The sequence below is a fragment of the Fukomys damarensis genome, unplaced genomic scaffold (genome assembly GCF_012274545.1).
Source record: "Fukomys damarensis isolate Sample0158 unplaced genomic scaffold, DMR_v1.0_HiC HiC_scaffold_33, whole genome shotgun sequence".
Classification (NCBI taxonomy): Eukaryota; Metazoa; Chordata; class Mammalia; order Rodentia; family Bathyergidae; genus Fukomys; species Fukomys damarensis.
The window spans coordinates 36,164,684-36,182,916 of NW_022900945.1; positions in this window are offsets into that span (position 1 = coordinate 36,164,684).

The following is an 18,233-nucleotide window of genomic DNA, read 5'->3' on the forward strand; positions in this document are numbered from 1 at the left end:
AACAATGAATAACTGTACTGTATCCCTAAATGTACCAATAAACTCAATAAAAAAAAAAAAAAGAATTTTTTCTTTCTCTATAATCTTCCTACATACTGGGTTTCACTTGCAGTTGTATGACTTCTTGTTCCTGCTAAGTCACCTGTAGCTTATTCAGGACTCATGACACTATTCTTCAGGATTTTTCCTAAACCTTTAAGCATTTATTTTCCTTTTTCATCTTTCTGATCCTCACCCATATCTTCTTACAAATCTCAGTTCTTTTATCCTTTACATAATAGAGGAGCTATACAGTGAACAGCCTCCTTTATTTTTATGCATACATTTTCCTCTCTTTGCTGTGAAGTGGATTCACTGGATTTTGGTTACAGTTCTGCAATCTTAACTCTGCATTAATTTCATGAGGACACCATATACACACATAAGGTGCAGAAAAAGGTTGATTATTTATGAATTAGCAGTGGAGTAAAGCAGGTTTGCATTCATGATGAGCCAGTTTTCCTAGCCTCGAGGGTGCTGCCCAGGGTAGACGGAGACACATCTGCATTCACCCAACATTCTCCAGGACAGAGGAACCCACATACAAACTATCCTGATTTTATTTCCCAGGAGTCCCTGGATTCAATTGGAATTTAGTGTAAAACTCTAAGGACACAGTATTATTGGAGAGAAAGAATGTAAGTCTGCTCCTGCCATTTTGTCATCTCCGTTTGCTGTATTCCTAGCACATTCTACATTTATTTTTGAGAATTACAAGTTAAAAATGGAGAGGAGCTGGGTTGTTGTAGTACCATTCAGAGAATTATCCTGAAGAGTTTTTCTATTTCCTAGAGTTTTCTTATTTCCTCTGTCAAGATAAAGAAAGTGTATCTCATTCCATAAAAGCCATTTCCTTACACTTGTATGAATGCTACGATATCATGATTGAGGTAGAAATCTTTTATTGTTACATTAATCCTCTCAGATTACATGTACTGTAGTCTTCCAAGTAAAAAATCTCTGCTTTGGTTGGAGGTGGTTTGTCTTCCAAGGGGTCTCTCTTGCTGGCCTGGTCCCCATAGTTTTGGTGTGAGAGGTGATGGGACCTCTCAGAGGTAGGGACTCTGATGGGACACAGTTAGGTCTCAGAGTGCTGCCCTTAGCAGAGATGAATCAAGTTCTCTGGGACCTTGTTTATTTCCTTAGAGACTGATTCATTAAAAAAGAACAATCCTGAGTTGCCCTCTGGCTTTCCGTGTCACTAAGTGATTCATCTCACACATACTCCCATCACGATGCCCACCATACGAGGCCTTCTTCAGAAGCCAAAACAATGCCAAGACTCAGTCTTTGACTTTCAGCATTTTAAAATGAGAAAAAAATGAATATGCTTTTCTTTTATTAAAAATCTTTTTTTCTTGAAGTAATGGAAAATGTTTAGTCATATCACCACACGTATTTTCCTCAAGGTATAGTTTATTTCTCTATTCTTTGTTTTTTCAGCTACAGGTTATTTCTATGCTCTCTGTCCTATTGAAATACATGTTTTCACTACAGCCACTTCATTTTTTTTGTTGTTGTTACTGGGGATTGAACTCAGGTCCTTGTGCTTGTGAGGCAAGTGGCTGCACCATTGAGCTAAATCCCTGGCCCTAGCTTCTTCATTTTAATGCAAGCCACTCTTTGAATCCTCTGTCCAGTTTTCTTCATTAACATCTTGCTGAATTCTCTTTAACAAGACCATAGATGATACCTATGCTTCTTCATCTTATTTTATTTTTCAAATTAAATTTATTAGTACATTTAATGTATACAATAATGGCATTCATTGTTGAAACTTTTTGCCTTTACATAATCAATCTTGATTCTTATTTTTTCCCCATCCCCATGCTGTCCCTTCAACTCTTCCTTCCCTCCCTGTCTACAAAGGCTTTCCTTTCATATTTTTCATTTTCTTATTAATTCCATTCCCTTCTTACTTTTCCCCTACCCCTTCCACTTCCCCACCCCTGTGACCCTTTTCTTCCTATTTCACATTATCCATACCTTTTAGTTCTTATTTACACTTTCAGTTTCTCGCATTACAGAAGTTGTTCTGTATTCCCACGTGTCCTATTGATTTCACTTGAGTATCACCACCATGTTCATTCATTTAACTATAAATGTTTCTAATTTCTCGTTTTTATGGCTGAGTAGCACTCCATTTTATTAAAAAAAAAACCCAAATTTTCTTTATCCATTCTGCAATTGATGGGCAATTGGGCTGTTTTCAAGTCTTAACTATTACAAACTGTGCAACTATAAATACGGGTGTGCATATATCACTGTGATATAGTTTTTATTGTTTTGAGAAGATAACCAGCAGGGGAATAGCTGAGACTTCTAATCCTACTTATTGAGTTAGCTCCATATTGATTGCTACAGTGGTTGTACCAGTCTCCACTCCCACCAGCAGTGGAACAGTGTGTAAAGGGATATTGATAATTACATGATAGGACTTTACACTGATTCCTCTATTTTGTTAACTCTAATTTGAGGCTAAATATGTTTAAATATTATGTAAATTAGCAAATACAATGTCAAAAATCTATTCTATTTCACATAGAGATTGAAATATGGAGCTGAGTGCATTTATGCAAAACGTTCTTTAAGATGAACTAATACTAACTTGGCAGTTATTGTATTTAAGGCAATTTTATATGTGGTATTTAATTTGAGTAGTGGCCAAGTAATAACTCTGTTTTACAGACAATAAAACTGAGATAGAAAAATCTTATGGAAGTTGGTTTATTTTTTTAAATACAGAAGCCTGTATTCTAATCATACTTTTTTTCACCAATGCTCTTGCTGTTTCAATTATATTAAGAAGCTATTAGCAGTAGAAAAAATGATAACATAAAACTGTATTATTTTTGCTTGAAATATGGTACTATATAAAAGGAGTTTACAGACAGGACAAAAATCAGCAAAGGTCTATGATCATATGGAAAATGTTGGATACAAATTAAAGATATTGCACATACTTAAGTAGCATTGATTATGCTTAGTATAAAGGAGGAAGATAGAACTGTGAGTACTTTAAAATATCTAAGGCCTTTCTATTATAATTGAGTATGCTAATAACTGTATTAAGCCACCAATTAATAACAGAGTGATTAAGGAAGTTAATATCAATCAAGACACGTCTTGCAGCAATGGCTGGATCTGTGAACAAAATGGATACATATTGAGGATATACTCCTAAGTGAAATAAATAAGTCACACATGTGTAAATACCGAATAGTTTCTCTGGTGTGAAAAACTATAACAGTACATAAGATCCTAATGAAATAATTGACAATGTGAAATAGGAAGAAAAGGGCTAAAGGTGTAGGGCAAGTGGGAAGGGTAGGGGAAAGATATTAAGGGAGAAGAAAAAACATGAGAAAATGATAAAATGGAAATAAAATGCTTTTAAATGGGGAGGGGGGGAGAGGGGAAAAAATAAGAACCAAGACCTGTCATGTAAAGGTACAAGATCCCAATAATGAATGTAACTATACTGTATACCTAAAATGTACCAATAAACTCAATAAAAATAAAACCAAACAAACATTTTACTGAATTCTTATAACTTATTGAGAACCTGTGGTAGTGTCTTCATTTCTTTGCCTTTTTCTCATCACTTTCCATAGCCTCTCATATAAAGTTTAGCATGGCCCATGAAAATGCATTCATAATCTCTTGCCTGAATTCTAAAATAACCATAAAATGGGCATTTAATTTATACTGATTTACTCCATCAATGTATTTTACTATTGTTTCCAAAATTGTACAAGTATAATTTGAATTAATTTCAAAACCATCATATTTAAAACTTATATTCACTTTATCTAAAATAAATCCTAGTTGTGATATCTTATAAAATGGCCTATTATCAGGCATGAACCATAGTTCTCTACTCATGTCATTCCTTTCCATTATCTTAATTTTTAAGTTTTCTTCATGTTTTCAGTAACTCATGGTGTATATAAATTGGTCCTAATGCAATGCATAGCACACATGATTTGTTGTCCATTTTCAGTATGCCCTGACTCTTTGACTTCATCACCATGTATTTATCCTCATGACCCATTTTAAGTCAATCTTGTAAATTCTTACATATTTGTATATAACAGATTAAATCTGCTTCTCTAGTAAGCACTGACTGATACTCAGGGAGAAAAGGAAACATTGTTTTGTTTGAATTCATAAGAACTTATTCCTCAGGAATTTACATCACCAATAAGTAAAACAAAAAAATACTTGCACACAATTCTTTAGCTGATATGTACATAGAAATGTTTGTTACAGATGTTAAGATTTAGCACATTTTCTTTAACCTTGAATGGAAAATGATGTAGTAAGCAGTGCCTAGTATTGTTAGAAGATCCTAACATAACTTTCCCTAAATGATGCCCATGCCTCTAGATTAAAATATTTTCCCAGGAAAATTGTTTTTAATAGTTATTAAAATTAAGCCAGTTCATAGAAAATATATTACTATCTACTAAAACAGAGATAATAAAGTAGGATAAGTTAAATTTTCCTTAGAAATTCCTTTCCTCTTTTTGAAGCTTAACAATTAGCTATCTCCACAAGTGCAAGTATTCTAAATGAGACCACATAATACTTGAGGCTAAATTCAAGAAGGTATGTTTTAAAACAGAGCCATTCTTTACAACATCCTCCTCATATTTGTGTTTTCGTATGAAGGTAGGGGGCTGTGTTTACCAAGCACACTCTGTGAGGCATCCAGTCCAGATGTGCCCAGCTATATCAAAATTCTGCAGAATTTTGACATTTCTATGGAATTATTTGTCTTTGTAATACTCCCCCTATGAACCTGACTATGAAATTAATATGCTATTGAAATTTAGGCTTGCTATTTTTTCAGATTTGTCAACAAGACAAAATTTTAAATGGCTAAAAATAAGAAAAAAGAGGGCCAGGGATTTAGCTCAGTTGTTCTGCCTCCTGCCTTGCAAGCCCAAGGGCCTAAGTTCAATACCCTGACACCAAAAAAAAAAAAAAAAAATTGAATGTTTGAGTGGGATACAATTATAAAGGTTTTTGGTGTTTGCTCTAATGTCTTAATGTCAAATAATTATAAAAGAGTAACTGGTTTTCCAAAGGAGGAGGAAGAAGGCCAAAGATAAACACAGGCATTGGATAGGAATTTGAATGTCAATCAGCTATTAGAAAAATCTGAGACAGACCTGTGAGGTGTGTTGGAGCTATGTGGGCTGCTACCAGCATCACCCCAGTGCTCCCCTTCTCTGTGCCTGTGGGCCTGGTTGTTCTGGCACCTGGATAAAAACCACAGAGACACACGGGATCATAAAAGCCATTGTACCGAGCACCAGATAATAGAACAGAAGTGAACAACAGGAAGAGGGTCTATCTCAGGCTCCTTGATAAAAATTGAAGCCTACTAGAAAGATGAAGAGAATCTGCAATAAAAGCACATGAAACCACCATGGTTGATCACCACCAACCTTCAGAATTTGGACTATTCTTAGGAGAAGGGCAACTAGATCTGCAGTAGAATCTTGCAGAGTTCAATGCTGCAGGAGGTCAGGGAGCTCAACCAGGGCCTTGCAGCCAGAAATCAGCCAGAAATCAGCTCTGCTGCTGGCTTGCTGAGACTAATTGACTTAGACCTGCACACTCCCACCAATGTTGTATATACTGAGAGCAGAGACATCCTGAAGGAGGTTATTCATTATTATTTTTGTTTTTAAAATTATTTTTTCTCTTTTTCTCTCATTTTTATTTTTATTTTTCCACCCTCTTTTGAAACTCTTCCTTTTTTCTTTCATCTTCTTTGTTTCTCTTTTATTTCTCTTTCCAACTCAATCTCCTGCTTTCCTACATTGTTCTTCATCTTACTTTTTGTTCCTCTTCCTGTCTTAATTCAGATTTCATCTTTCTTTTTTTTTCTCTCTTTTTCCTTCTCTTGATTGTCATTAGTTTCAAAGTTTTTAGTTTCCCTATTGCTGTTAGGTTGTTCTAATCTTGTCTTCATTATTTCATTCTGTCTTTTCCTCTTGTCTTCAACAGTTTCCTAGAATTTGTGTGGTCTTACTGTGCCCGCTTGCCTCACTTCTAACCCTATTCTTCTACCTATATCTCCCTCTCTTCACAACTACTTCTAAGTACCCATCCTAAAGGGTAATGTTGCTATATTGAAGAGTTTATCACTATAAACATATTTGGGGCTGGTACTAGATTTTTATTTAATTTACATAGTTAAAGGTGATACATTAATAACAACCACAAATTGTCATTTTCTAAGTGGTGCTTGATGCTATTGTGTTGTTGATTGTATCAATTGTGCTAAGGTGTTGTGATGGATCTAATCAGTTGTCCTTCCTGGTATCATGAAAATGAGAGTGTCTCTGAGTCTTTAGAGACTAAAATCCTAAAGACCAGCTGTATCAGGCATTCAAAGTATTAACCTAGGAATTAAACCAAGGACAGTACAACAAAAGTAAAAATTAAAAAAAAAACAAAACAAAAAAAACCATTTAAGCAAGGCACAAACACAGACTTCCAGATCACCAAAGGGAAATTCTAAAGGAAAGGATGTAGAAAAGTCTGACAATCAACCACCAGAACACCCTGAACTGATAACACAGGAAGTAACAAAACAGATGAATGAGGCTGTAGAAAAATTTTAAACAAAAATAATTTCCCAGATACTACAGAGATGATGAGCACAATGAATGACATGATTAGAGTTTCTAGAACAGAAACAGATAAAAAAGGCATGAGTTCAGGATCATGATAGAAGCTGTGAATGCCCAGTATAGGAAAGAAATGGAAACCATGACTGACCAACGTAGGAAAGAAATAGAATCCATGAAACAGATTCAAGTAGATCTCCAGGAGAAAAACAACTCTAATGAAAGTTTACAAAACAGACTGACCCAATTGAAGATAGAGCATTATATATAGAATACAGAATGGCAGTCAGTGAACATGAAAAGAAAGATCTCTTAAGAATAGTAAAGGACCATAAGCAATCAATTGAACAGCTCCTAGATGATGTAAAGAATAATATAACACTGATAGGGGTCCAAGAAAATGCAGGAGAAAGTACAAATGACATAAAAAACTTTCACATAATTAATGACAGAAAATTTCTCAAACAGAGAAAAAGAATTTGACATAAAGGTAAGTGAGACATATAAGACTCCAAGTAGCCTTGATAAAATACAAAAGCAAGCAAACAAACATCTGTGCATATAATAATCAAGATCCTGGAAATCTGACAGAAGAAAAAAGTAAAAAAAAAAAAAAAGAAGAAGAAGAAGAAGAAGAAAGGAGTTAGAGAAAAGAAACAAATGACAAACAAAGGAAAGCCCTTCAGAATTACAGCAGACTTTTCAACACAAACCCTCAAGTCAAGGAAAGCCTGGAGTGAGGTAATTAAATCCCTCTGAGAAAACAACCTCCAACCTAGACTGATGAAGCCTGCAAAACTATTTTTCAAAATTGATGGGGAAATAAAATACTACTATAACAAAGAACACCTGAGGAACTTCCTAAATACCAAACCAGCACTCTAAACAATTCTAAAAAATATCCTAGAAAAAGACAATGAGGCTCAACACAACTCCATGAGGCACAAAAGATCAAATCCATTAAGCAAGACAAGAAATTCAAGGGAGAGGGGGAAAATTAAAAAGGACCAGCAACATGACAATGATGTCAATACATATCAGTTATAACTATCAATGTTAATGGCCTCGATTCACAATCAAAATAAATAGGCTGGCAAAAATTAAGAAGCAAAATCCAACAATATGCTGTATGCAAGAAACTTACCTTGTTCAAAAAGAAACTCACAGATTGAAAGTAAATGGATGGTTTTCCATGCAACAGGAACCCAGAAAAAAAGCAGAAGTAACTCTTTTCTTTGCAGACAAAGCAAATATCAAACCAAAACTAATTAAGAGAGCCAAAGAATGTCACTACATCCTTGTAAAAGGAACAATCCAAGATGAAGAGATGATAATCATAAATATAGATGCACCAAATACTAATGCCCCCAACTATAAAAAGAAATATTAAGGGGCATGAAAAACCACATTAGCAATAATACAATTGTGTGGGAGATGTAAATACCACACTGGCTCAAATAAATCATCTAGACAAAAAATCAGCAATGAAATACTAGAACTGAAGCAAGATTTTCAACAAATAGACTTAATATACAGTGTTCCACCCCACAGAATCAGAATATAAATTTTTTGTTTGCCTGCAGATAATTCTCCAAAATAGATAATGCACTCTGTATCCTGTAGTATTGTGGCTATAATCTTCAAAGGGGGTAGACCCGAGGGAGATGGCACATAGGACAGTGACATATTTGAGCTTTGTACTGCTGCCTACATCTAGCCAAGATGTAGTAATTCAGAGCAGAGTAATTCAGATGTAGTAATTCTGAATTACTAGAAGTTAATATTTGGGTATCCTCCATGTCTTCACTAAAATGACACACATCTTTGCTCTGGTTAAAGGTTAGTTGCAAGTCATTGTAAGGGTTTGTCAGTATGCAGCTGGCATTTCATACCTTTGATGTCACTGACTTTACTACTATAGCCAAGGTGGCAAAATTATTGGTATCAACTGTTTTGTTTTTTTTTTTTACCTTTGTGCCAATGTCTGTATTGGCTGGGGATTATAAACAAAAATAAATCAAGTTCCTGAAGAACCAGGCACTGGGTCTAAGAAACTGCAAACCTCAACACAAAAAGTCAATGAAAAATAGAAGCATGAAAAGACAAGAAAATGAAATGCCTCAGAAAACTCCCAAGTCCCAAAAACCTGGTTCAGGAGAAACTGAGGGGGTGACAATCATAAACCACACAGGAAAAACATCTGAAGGGATACGAGAGGAGGAAAACTAATTCACTAAGTCTCTTCTTGATATTAAAGAAGATGTAGCAAATGAGATAGGGACCCTCATGAAACAAATGATCAGAAAGTCTACAGAAGACACAAATAAATATTGAGTCAATCTAAAGAGAGAGAGAGAGAGAGAGAGAGAGAGAGAGAGGGATGTAAAACATGAATGTCCAGTATAGAAAAGAATGGGAATCCATAAAATTCCAAATAGAAATCAAGGACATTAAAAATTGTGTTTGAAAGTATAGGTGGCAGCAGTGACCATTGTGAAGTCAAACTGTCATATCTAGAGGATAGAGCCGTGGTCAAAGATCACTTAATGAAAGGTACCTTAAAAACAAGAGAATATATATATATATAAAAAATGGATCCGACAGCAGCAAAATAATTCAAAGAAGACTAACTGGAATTAATGAAAAATTTGAAGACAGAATTAAGGGCATAAAATATCAGTTGAGAGCAATCATTGAAAGCTTTCCAGATGTAGAAAAAGAATTGAATTTATAGGTACGGTAGGTATAAAGAACCCTGAATTGCCATGATAAAAACCTTCATACTAAATAATAACTGAAATACTGGATCTCCAACACCAGAAGAAAGTCTTAAAGACTGTTAGAGAAAAGTATCAAGTCACCTATAGAAAAAAAATCCATCAATATTCCTACAGGCTTCTAAATGTAAACCATCAAGGCAAGCTTGGAATGAAGTATTTCAAGGTCTAAAACAAAACAAATTTTATGCTCTGCAAAATTATCTTTCAAAATTAATGGAAGATATTTTCATTATAAAGAGAACCTCTAGGTTATGAACACCAGAGCAATATTCCAAATATTTCTAAATGTGATAGAAAACAACAGTGAAGTTAACAAGGCAAAAAGGCCCAATAAAATGAATGTATCAGGTAGAGCTTGCAATAAATTACAAGAGTAAGTAACCAAAACTGAAACTGGAAAAATAATACAATAATAGGAATAAGTCAATAACTACCAGTGTCAATGGACTAAATTCACCAAGCAAAAGATACATATCATCAGAATGAATTAAGAAACAAAATCTAATGGCATACTATATACAAGAAACATGTTTAATAAAAAAAGAAACTCATAGATTAAAAGTAAAAGAATGGAAAACAATATTCCATGCAACAGAAATCTCAAAACAACCAAATAGGAGCAGCTACCCTGTTTTCAGACAAAATGAACTAAAGCCAAAGCTGATCGAGAGAGGCAAAGAAAGACATTACATATTGGTTAAAGTAACTACTTAAAAGGAAATGATAACAACTATAAACATATATGCAACATAGTGCACTCCACTTCATAAAACTAACACTAGTAGACATAAAAAATCAGGTGAACATCAATACATTTATAATGGAAGACCAGAATATCCCACTATCACAAATAGGCAGATCAGTTAAAAAGGAAATCAGCACAAAAATATCAAAGTTGAACCAAACCTTTCTCCAAATGGACTGAACTATAGTGTTCCATCCACATATTCTTCTTTTCAGCAGCATATGATATTTTATCCAAGAGAGGCCACATATTAGCTAATCAAGCATGCATAAATAAATGAAAAAGAATCAAATGTTTACCAAGTATATTATCAGATCACAGTGTAATCTAGGAATCTATAATAAAAGAAATCTCAGAAACTAGGCAAATTAATGGAAATAAAACAGTAAACACTTAAATAGCCAATGCATCACAGGGGAAATTGAAGGAGAAATAAGACCATTTTTAAAATTAAATGATAATGTAAGTATAACATACTAGAACTTATGAGACACAATGAAAGCCATGCTATACAGAAAGTTTAAAGCTGTGAATATCCATATTTGAAAAGTAGAACAATCCCAAATAAATAACCTAAAAGTCTTTCTGAAGGTCCTAGAAAAATAAGAAAACTTTCAATCCAGAGCTAGTATAAGGAAGGGAATTATAAAATGAGAACAGAAGTCAAGCAAATGGAGATTAAAAAGCACAAAGAATCAATGTATTGAAAAACTAGTTCTTTTAAAGAATAAACAAAATAGATAAATCTGAGACAATCTCATGAGAAAAGGAAATAAAAGTTATAAATCAATGAAATTAGAAGTGAAAAATGTAGCATTACAAGAGATACCACCATATCCAAAAAAATTTTAGCAATTACTTAAAAAGAAAAAAAACTGGAGAACACAGAACTGGAGAGATTCCTAGACACCTGTAAATTACTAAAACTGAATCATGAAGTCTTCAAATTTTGGAACAATCCAGTAACAGGCCATGAAATTGGAGTTGTAGTAAAAATGCTGCCAAGTAAGAAAAGTCCAGGACTTGATTCAAAGCTGAATTCTTTAATATCGTCAAAGAAACTGAGAAGGAAAGAGTATTTCCAAAACTATTCTTGGAAGTTAATGTTATAGTGATTCCTATATCAGACAAGAATCCAAACAAAAAGGAGAACTACAGACTAATCTCTCTGTTGACTTCGATGCAAAAATCCTTAAAAATATATTGGCAAACAGAATGTAACAAATTATTTAAAAAAATCATACACCATGACCAAGTAGGCTTCATCCCTTGGAAGCAAGGGAGACTCAAAACATGCCAATAAATAAATGTAATTTATCATATAAATAGAACAGGGACAAAATAGTCACATGATCATCTTAACAGACAAAGAAAAATCATTTGACAAATTCCAAAATCCATTCATGTTAGGAACTTTGAAGAAACTGTGCATAGAAGGACCTTATATTAATCTGATAAAAGCCATTTATGGCCAACCTACTGCCAATATCATATTAAGTGGGAAAAAATGCAAGTTTTCTCTCTAAAATCAGTAACAAGATTATGAAGACTATCATCAGCACTCTTCTTCAACACAGTCCTCAGAATATTAGCCAAAAATATCAGGCAAGAGAAAGAAATAAAAGGCATATGTAAAAAAAGGATGAAGTCAAAGTATCATTATTTGCAGATGATATGATTTTTTACCTACAAGATCCAAAACCTTTATCAAAAGACTCCTATAATTAATAACCAAATTCAGCAAAGAATCAGAAGTAAAAATTAACACATAAAAATCTATAGCATTCCTAGACATTAATAAATCAGTGAAAAATAAGAGAACAATACTATTCACAATAGCATAAAAAATAAATAATTGAGAATTAACCTAATGAAGACAATGAAAGAGGTTCTAAATGAAAATTACATCTCTCTGCAAAAGGAAATCAAGTAAGACATCATAAAATTTAGCCCCTGTCTGTTGGTAGAGAGTACCAGTGTAATCAAATGACCATTATATATTAAAATATATTAAAATATATATATATATATAAAATGAAATACATGTATATAATGAAATTGTATATATAGATAGAGAGAGAGAGTGCCAAAAACATATTCACACTTCATGAAAATAAAAATAGTATGTTTATTTTCAACAGGTGGTATTATACTTATATGGGGGAATCCTGGAAGATGTTCCACTGTGAGTCTTTAGAGAAAGCCCATTGCAGAAAACTCATTGCACTGTGAGCCCTGTGCAGTAACCTCAATGACCAAGGTCACCCAAGCTGCAGTTCACCATAATAATAAATGCCTGGAACCTCAATGCCACCACTTTGAGTAGCTCTTGCAAAGGCCAAAAAGAACTTGTATTAATTTCATAATATCTCAAAAAACTTCATATTAAATATTTATACAAGTGCTTCATTCCAGAAATATATGTTGTTTTTGTTCTTGGGCTCAGATTCCATGATTAGGGTCAATATTGAGCTTATCAGAAAATTTGATTTGACTTTCATTCAATTCAGTGTGTGACCGGAAGCATGGAAAGATGTAAGTTTGTGAATGAAAGAATCACTGTATACTATAGATACTAATAAAGATCAAAATGGAAACTCGATAAAGAAGAAGTAGAAGTTCAAATAGCCCCCTAAATTATCCATTGTATTGATTCAAAATGTCTTCATACATTTATTAATTTGTTAATTTGTTTCATTTATATTACTATTTTTACTTAGTTTATTGAAAAGAAAGTTTTGTGTTATTATCTGTTTTGTTCTTAATTGTAAGAGAATCATTTTTATGTCTTGGACTCTGAGTAATTACTTTGAAGATAAAGATAAATAGTGTATTAACTATTATTAGTCTCTTATTTTGTTAGAAAATTATGAGTTTTTTCATAAAAGAAGAAACAAATTATCCCAACGTGGTCTTACTGGGAAGAATAGATGCCTACAATCCTTTATTCTATCATCAAGGTACTGAAAATAACTAGAATTTTAGTGGAGAAAGACAAAAACAGCAGGGCCAAGAGATATACAGAGTGAGAAGTCTTGGACAAGCTGTTCCTATTGATCCTCATCTCAGATTTAGTGTTGTGGAGTCTTACTACCACCAGGAGAGATGGTTATCTGCAAGTTTGCTATTTCTGGAACTGGAGATTAATTTTGGAAAAGAAAGAACTCAAAAGAATTTATAAAAATAAAATGGAGTTAGGATAATTATTGGATCTGCCTTTCAGTATAGAAAAATGACTAGAAAAGGCAATAAGGGAAAAAAAGAAAAAATGAGGAAATAAAAAATGGAAATAAAGTATTTGTAAATAGGGAAGGGAGGAGGGGGTGAAGGGAGGGCAGGGGTATGGGGGAAAAATTAGAACCAAGACCTATCATGTAAAGGTACAAGATCCCATGATGAATGTCACTGTATTGTATACCTGAAATGTATCAATAAACTCAATGAGAGAGTGAAAAAAGAAAAATGACTAGAAATTCACATTATCTGAAACTTACCACTGCAAAAGATAGTTGTGGATAATCTGTTGATTATCATGTATCTGTAAATCTTGAAGATATCTCAATTACTCTTTCCTTGGTCTTCTTGATCTAGAAAAGAAAGGGGAGAGATTAAGTAAATTTAAGCATAATCAACTCTGAATTATCACATTGGGTGGGCACTCTTCAGATTACCAAATGTTCATGTACAGAGAACAGAAATCTTACCCAGAGATTACAATAGCCAGGGAAACAGATGCAACAATAGGGCAGAAATGTCAAGATTTTAATCTGCTTTTAGTTAACCATTGGACATTTGCGGGAACAAGTAAAGAGTCAGTGCTTTCACGGAAATCAATTTTTAAGTTCCTTCTACAAAGAAGTTTCTAGCTAAAGGCACATCATGAATATGGCAGGATTTCAAATAAGAGTAAACTATTACTTTCCACTGTAATTCTATTGCATTGTGATTTTTTTTTTTTTTTTGTCTTTGAGATACGCAGTTGCTGGCTACCCCTCAATATTAAAGATGATGTGCAATGAGCCTGCCCTCACCACTTACTGTATGCAGCAGACCAGTGAGGACCAGTTAGCCACTCAATGAGCCCACCCTCAACCTGGTCTGCATCCAGTGGACCAGTGAGGACCAGTTAGCCACTAGGAGATCCCACCCTCATGCCGGCCTGTATCCAGCAGAATGGTGAGGACCGGTCAGCCACACAGGTGCCTCTGCAACATAGAACATGAAATCTAAGAGATTTTCTTAATTGAACATGAGTCTTTATAAAAGTGCGGATCCTTTGGAATCATCTTTTACTTTCCCCACTCTCTCTGACCTTCTGCCCCTCCATAATATCTGCATCTAACCCAGATGGTTAAGATGGGAAGTGCTGAATCTTTCTTTAGATTTATAGAACAATAAAGTTTGATTCCTATTTCTGTTCCATTCCTTTCTTTTAATTCTAACTTAAAGAATATAAATTAAAAATAACTTGCAAAAGCTGACTCTACAGGTCAGACTCCACTGAGAATATCCTAGTCCCAAGATCTGGATAACTTTAGGTTTTAACTACATAAGCATAGTTAATTAGAAATGCCATTAGAGCAGTGCATATTTTATAAAATTCCCTGTTCATGCTTATGGCAATTCTGAAATGGAATGTATAATATATAGGAGCTACAATCAATATCCTGTGCTATTCTTTGGATCAAAGCAATGATGATGATCAATGAACCATATACCCTTTCTTGATTTTTTTCCATCAATAAAGGAAGGCCCTCTATAGTATCATTTCATAGTACTTAATGTTGGAAAGAGAATTCATATTTTTTCTGGTGTTTTTACTCACTTCAGAAGGAATGAAGTTTTCTCATATGCATTATGCTTCAACTTGACTTTTAAATTAATGATCTTAATCTAAAGTGTGGATAGGCTCATTTTTGACTTGTAAATGAGTGTCTATTGTAAATAAGGGCACGTTAAACACAAACAGGTATTTTCCCTTTGTAGGAAGAATAATATAAATAGTTTTGCAAGTAGAATTAGATCTGTCACAGGATTGGTTCTTCCCCAGGTTCTGGATATCTTATATAAAAATTGTGCAGGACGCCCAAAATAGCACCAAAGTCAAAGATAAATTTGACGGTGAAAAGACAAGAATCCATCGACAGAATGGGAAAGGGTGAGAGTGACTGTGAGAATATACTTACTTAGCCTTTGGGGTCTTGATGTTGATGGTTTTAAGTTTTAGGGTTTGGAGTGGGATTGAGGGATCGGTCCGAGTTTATGACCCCTTCCAATAGAGTTGACATGGTCCTACTGTGGGCTCATTGGATTTTTGACATTTTAAGTCCCTTGGAGAAACTGTCATGGAGTCCATGGAGTCCGGAGCTAAAGGGGAAGCCTGTCAAATCCACATAGTCAATGACATGGTAATTAGGGTTGGTGTTGTCCAAGGTGCGCAGAAAACCCCTGGCTGCATGCTTTGGGATTTATTGTATATAAGCTAAATTCCCTGGTTAACTTTTCCCATTGCATTTAAACCTTCACATCTGGGTCTTAGGATAAAATTTAACTCAGAAGATGCTCCAGTCTCAGAAAGCAGGCTTCAATTCAGCCCTTGCCCTTTTCCTAGTCATTTCTTTGGTTACATTATTTCACAAATTTGGCTGAGAGTGCATGTTACAAAGCAAACTTTCTCTTCGTCAGCTTTTCCTTAGCTACTTCTTGCCTGAGTACAATAGATGGAATGAAATATGAAAAGTTAGAAACGGATAACAGTGACATAGTAAAACAAATCCCTAAGAGCTTAGTAGAAATAGATTTCAAGATTAGCATATCAACACTGGTGTGGTGTCGTTTTCCTGATTCTGCTATGAGAACACCTTTTTGATTTCCTAAATTTATAGCTTTGAAAAAAAATTGACTGCTGTTTAAACCAGCACGTAAAGTGCAACTTTAAAAATCAGGTTTTCCTTGAGGTAGTACTTGCTTTGCTAAACTTCCTTAAGAATAGGGCATAAATAAACACTCTCACCATTCCTCAGCCCAGATCAAGAACCAGGATGTTCAGAATCTGGCATGAAGAAGTCAAAGTTCAATTCATTTCTGTAGGGAAGGGAGGACAATGGCTGGATGTGTTCAAGAAAGTATGGAACCGCCCTTTTTTGTTTACACCCCTAAATGTTGCTGGATGGAAAAGACTTAAACACATTTATGTGCTGTGAGATGGTGATTTGGTTGTGAAGGCCCCAGCTTCTCCACAGAGCCAACTTTAAAAAGCTGTTTTCTCTTAGAAAAATGACCTCCTTTCTTGTGATCATTAACTAGCAAACTAACTTTAGCATTGGAGGTAAATGGCTTTCAACATTTGAAGTAGATGTAAGAGAAGTGGAAGGACTCAAGGAGAAGACACAGATGTCTGGATGGCCGAGCAGAGTTAATGGTAATGGAGTCACTGAGCTAGCGAGAGAGAGAGAGAGAGAGAGAGAGAGAGAGAGAGAGAGAGAGTATATAATAGACATGGACTGCACTAGGATAATTTACAAAGAAGGTGGTGGGAAGGCATTCAACCCATTCCCAAGATGAAAAATACATGAGATATTCAAGAAGTGAATAAGAAAGCTAAAGCTAACAGGAAAGGGGCGGAGGGAGAGCTGTATTCTTACATGATAAAATGTGACTTTATGTGATACCACAATTAAGATATGGTGGATAACATGAAAATGCAAGTGTTAACTTTGACAGTTTGTAATTTTACTTAACTTACGGAAGTAGTTCTGTTTTCTGGTTATTTTCTAGAACCCAGGAAAGAGATGGTAACCTTTATGAAGTGGTGGCAGAGGACATAAGATTAATACAGGGAATTAATAGATGTGTTGAATACATTATAATAGGCCATGCTAAAGCCTAAGTGAGAAGATAGGGAGAGTTGTTGAGACAGTACGAGAAAAAGTAAAGAACACCATAGGTTTTTAATAAGCTAGGAAGAAGGCAGTAAAAATGTTTTGAGAAAGAGGCTTCACTGATTTAATGTGGATGTTTAAGTATGAGACGTGTGAAACAAATGAGGTGGGAACAAAAAGCATCGGTTGGAATGTGAGGCAGGTCCTAGTAATGTTCTGCCATGGAGACCAAGGCATCCATGTGTATGGGTGCTTTGTAACAGACAAATGATAGGAATCATCTGAAGACAGGAGGATGAAAAAATAAGTTTATGCACCAATGAAGGCTTAGATGTAACAGAAGATGGTTAAAGAAAAACATTTCTGAAAGGTTATCAGTGAGACAGAAGCCAGGAAAGAATAAAATATTAACATCTACAAGAAGTGAGGAAGAGAGAATGGTTGAACATTTTGAATACTACAGTGAAGTTGAGTGCAAAGGGAAATGAGAAGTCCTTGGGATTCACAGCAAATATATCACCAATTGTATTAGTAAAACAGGAGGCAATGAAATGTTATTGATGAAATCTGGACAGTTGGACAGATAAAAATTGCTGATACTAAAAATGTGAAGACTGTAAGGAAAATACAAGGTGCTTCATTAGAAGAGAGGGCAAGGAATTGACCTTTACCTGCAAAAATTCTGTGGGCTGATATATCAACTCACTTTCCATTATTTTAAAAACTAAATATGGTTTTAAATATATATACAAGTGACATTTATTATTTTCTCTATTTGAAACACAGAAATTCCAGAATTGGGTGGTGCCATTGGATTGACTTCTGATGAAGGCCTCGTGGTGGGAGCACAGTCAAGGAATGACACACAAACCATAATATATTAACATTCATAAAGTTGAAGGAAATGACTTCTGTGGCAGGAGGTACACATTCATTAGCTTGATAAAGGAAAGAAAAAAAATTTTAGAGGCAGACTCAGGACCATTCTCTTGATGATATTGGAACACCCTGCTTTTCCCAATTTTTCAGTTGTAATTCTCAAGACTGCTATAGAATGTGCTAGCATATTGAGATAAGGAGAAACTGAGAGGAGCTTTATTTTCTCTCTTTCCTGCAAGAATATTTGCCCTTTGGAGTTGTA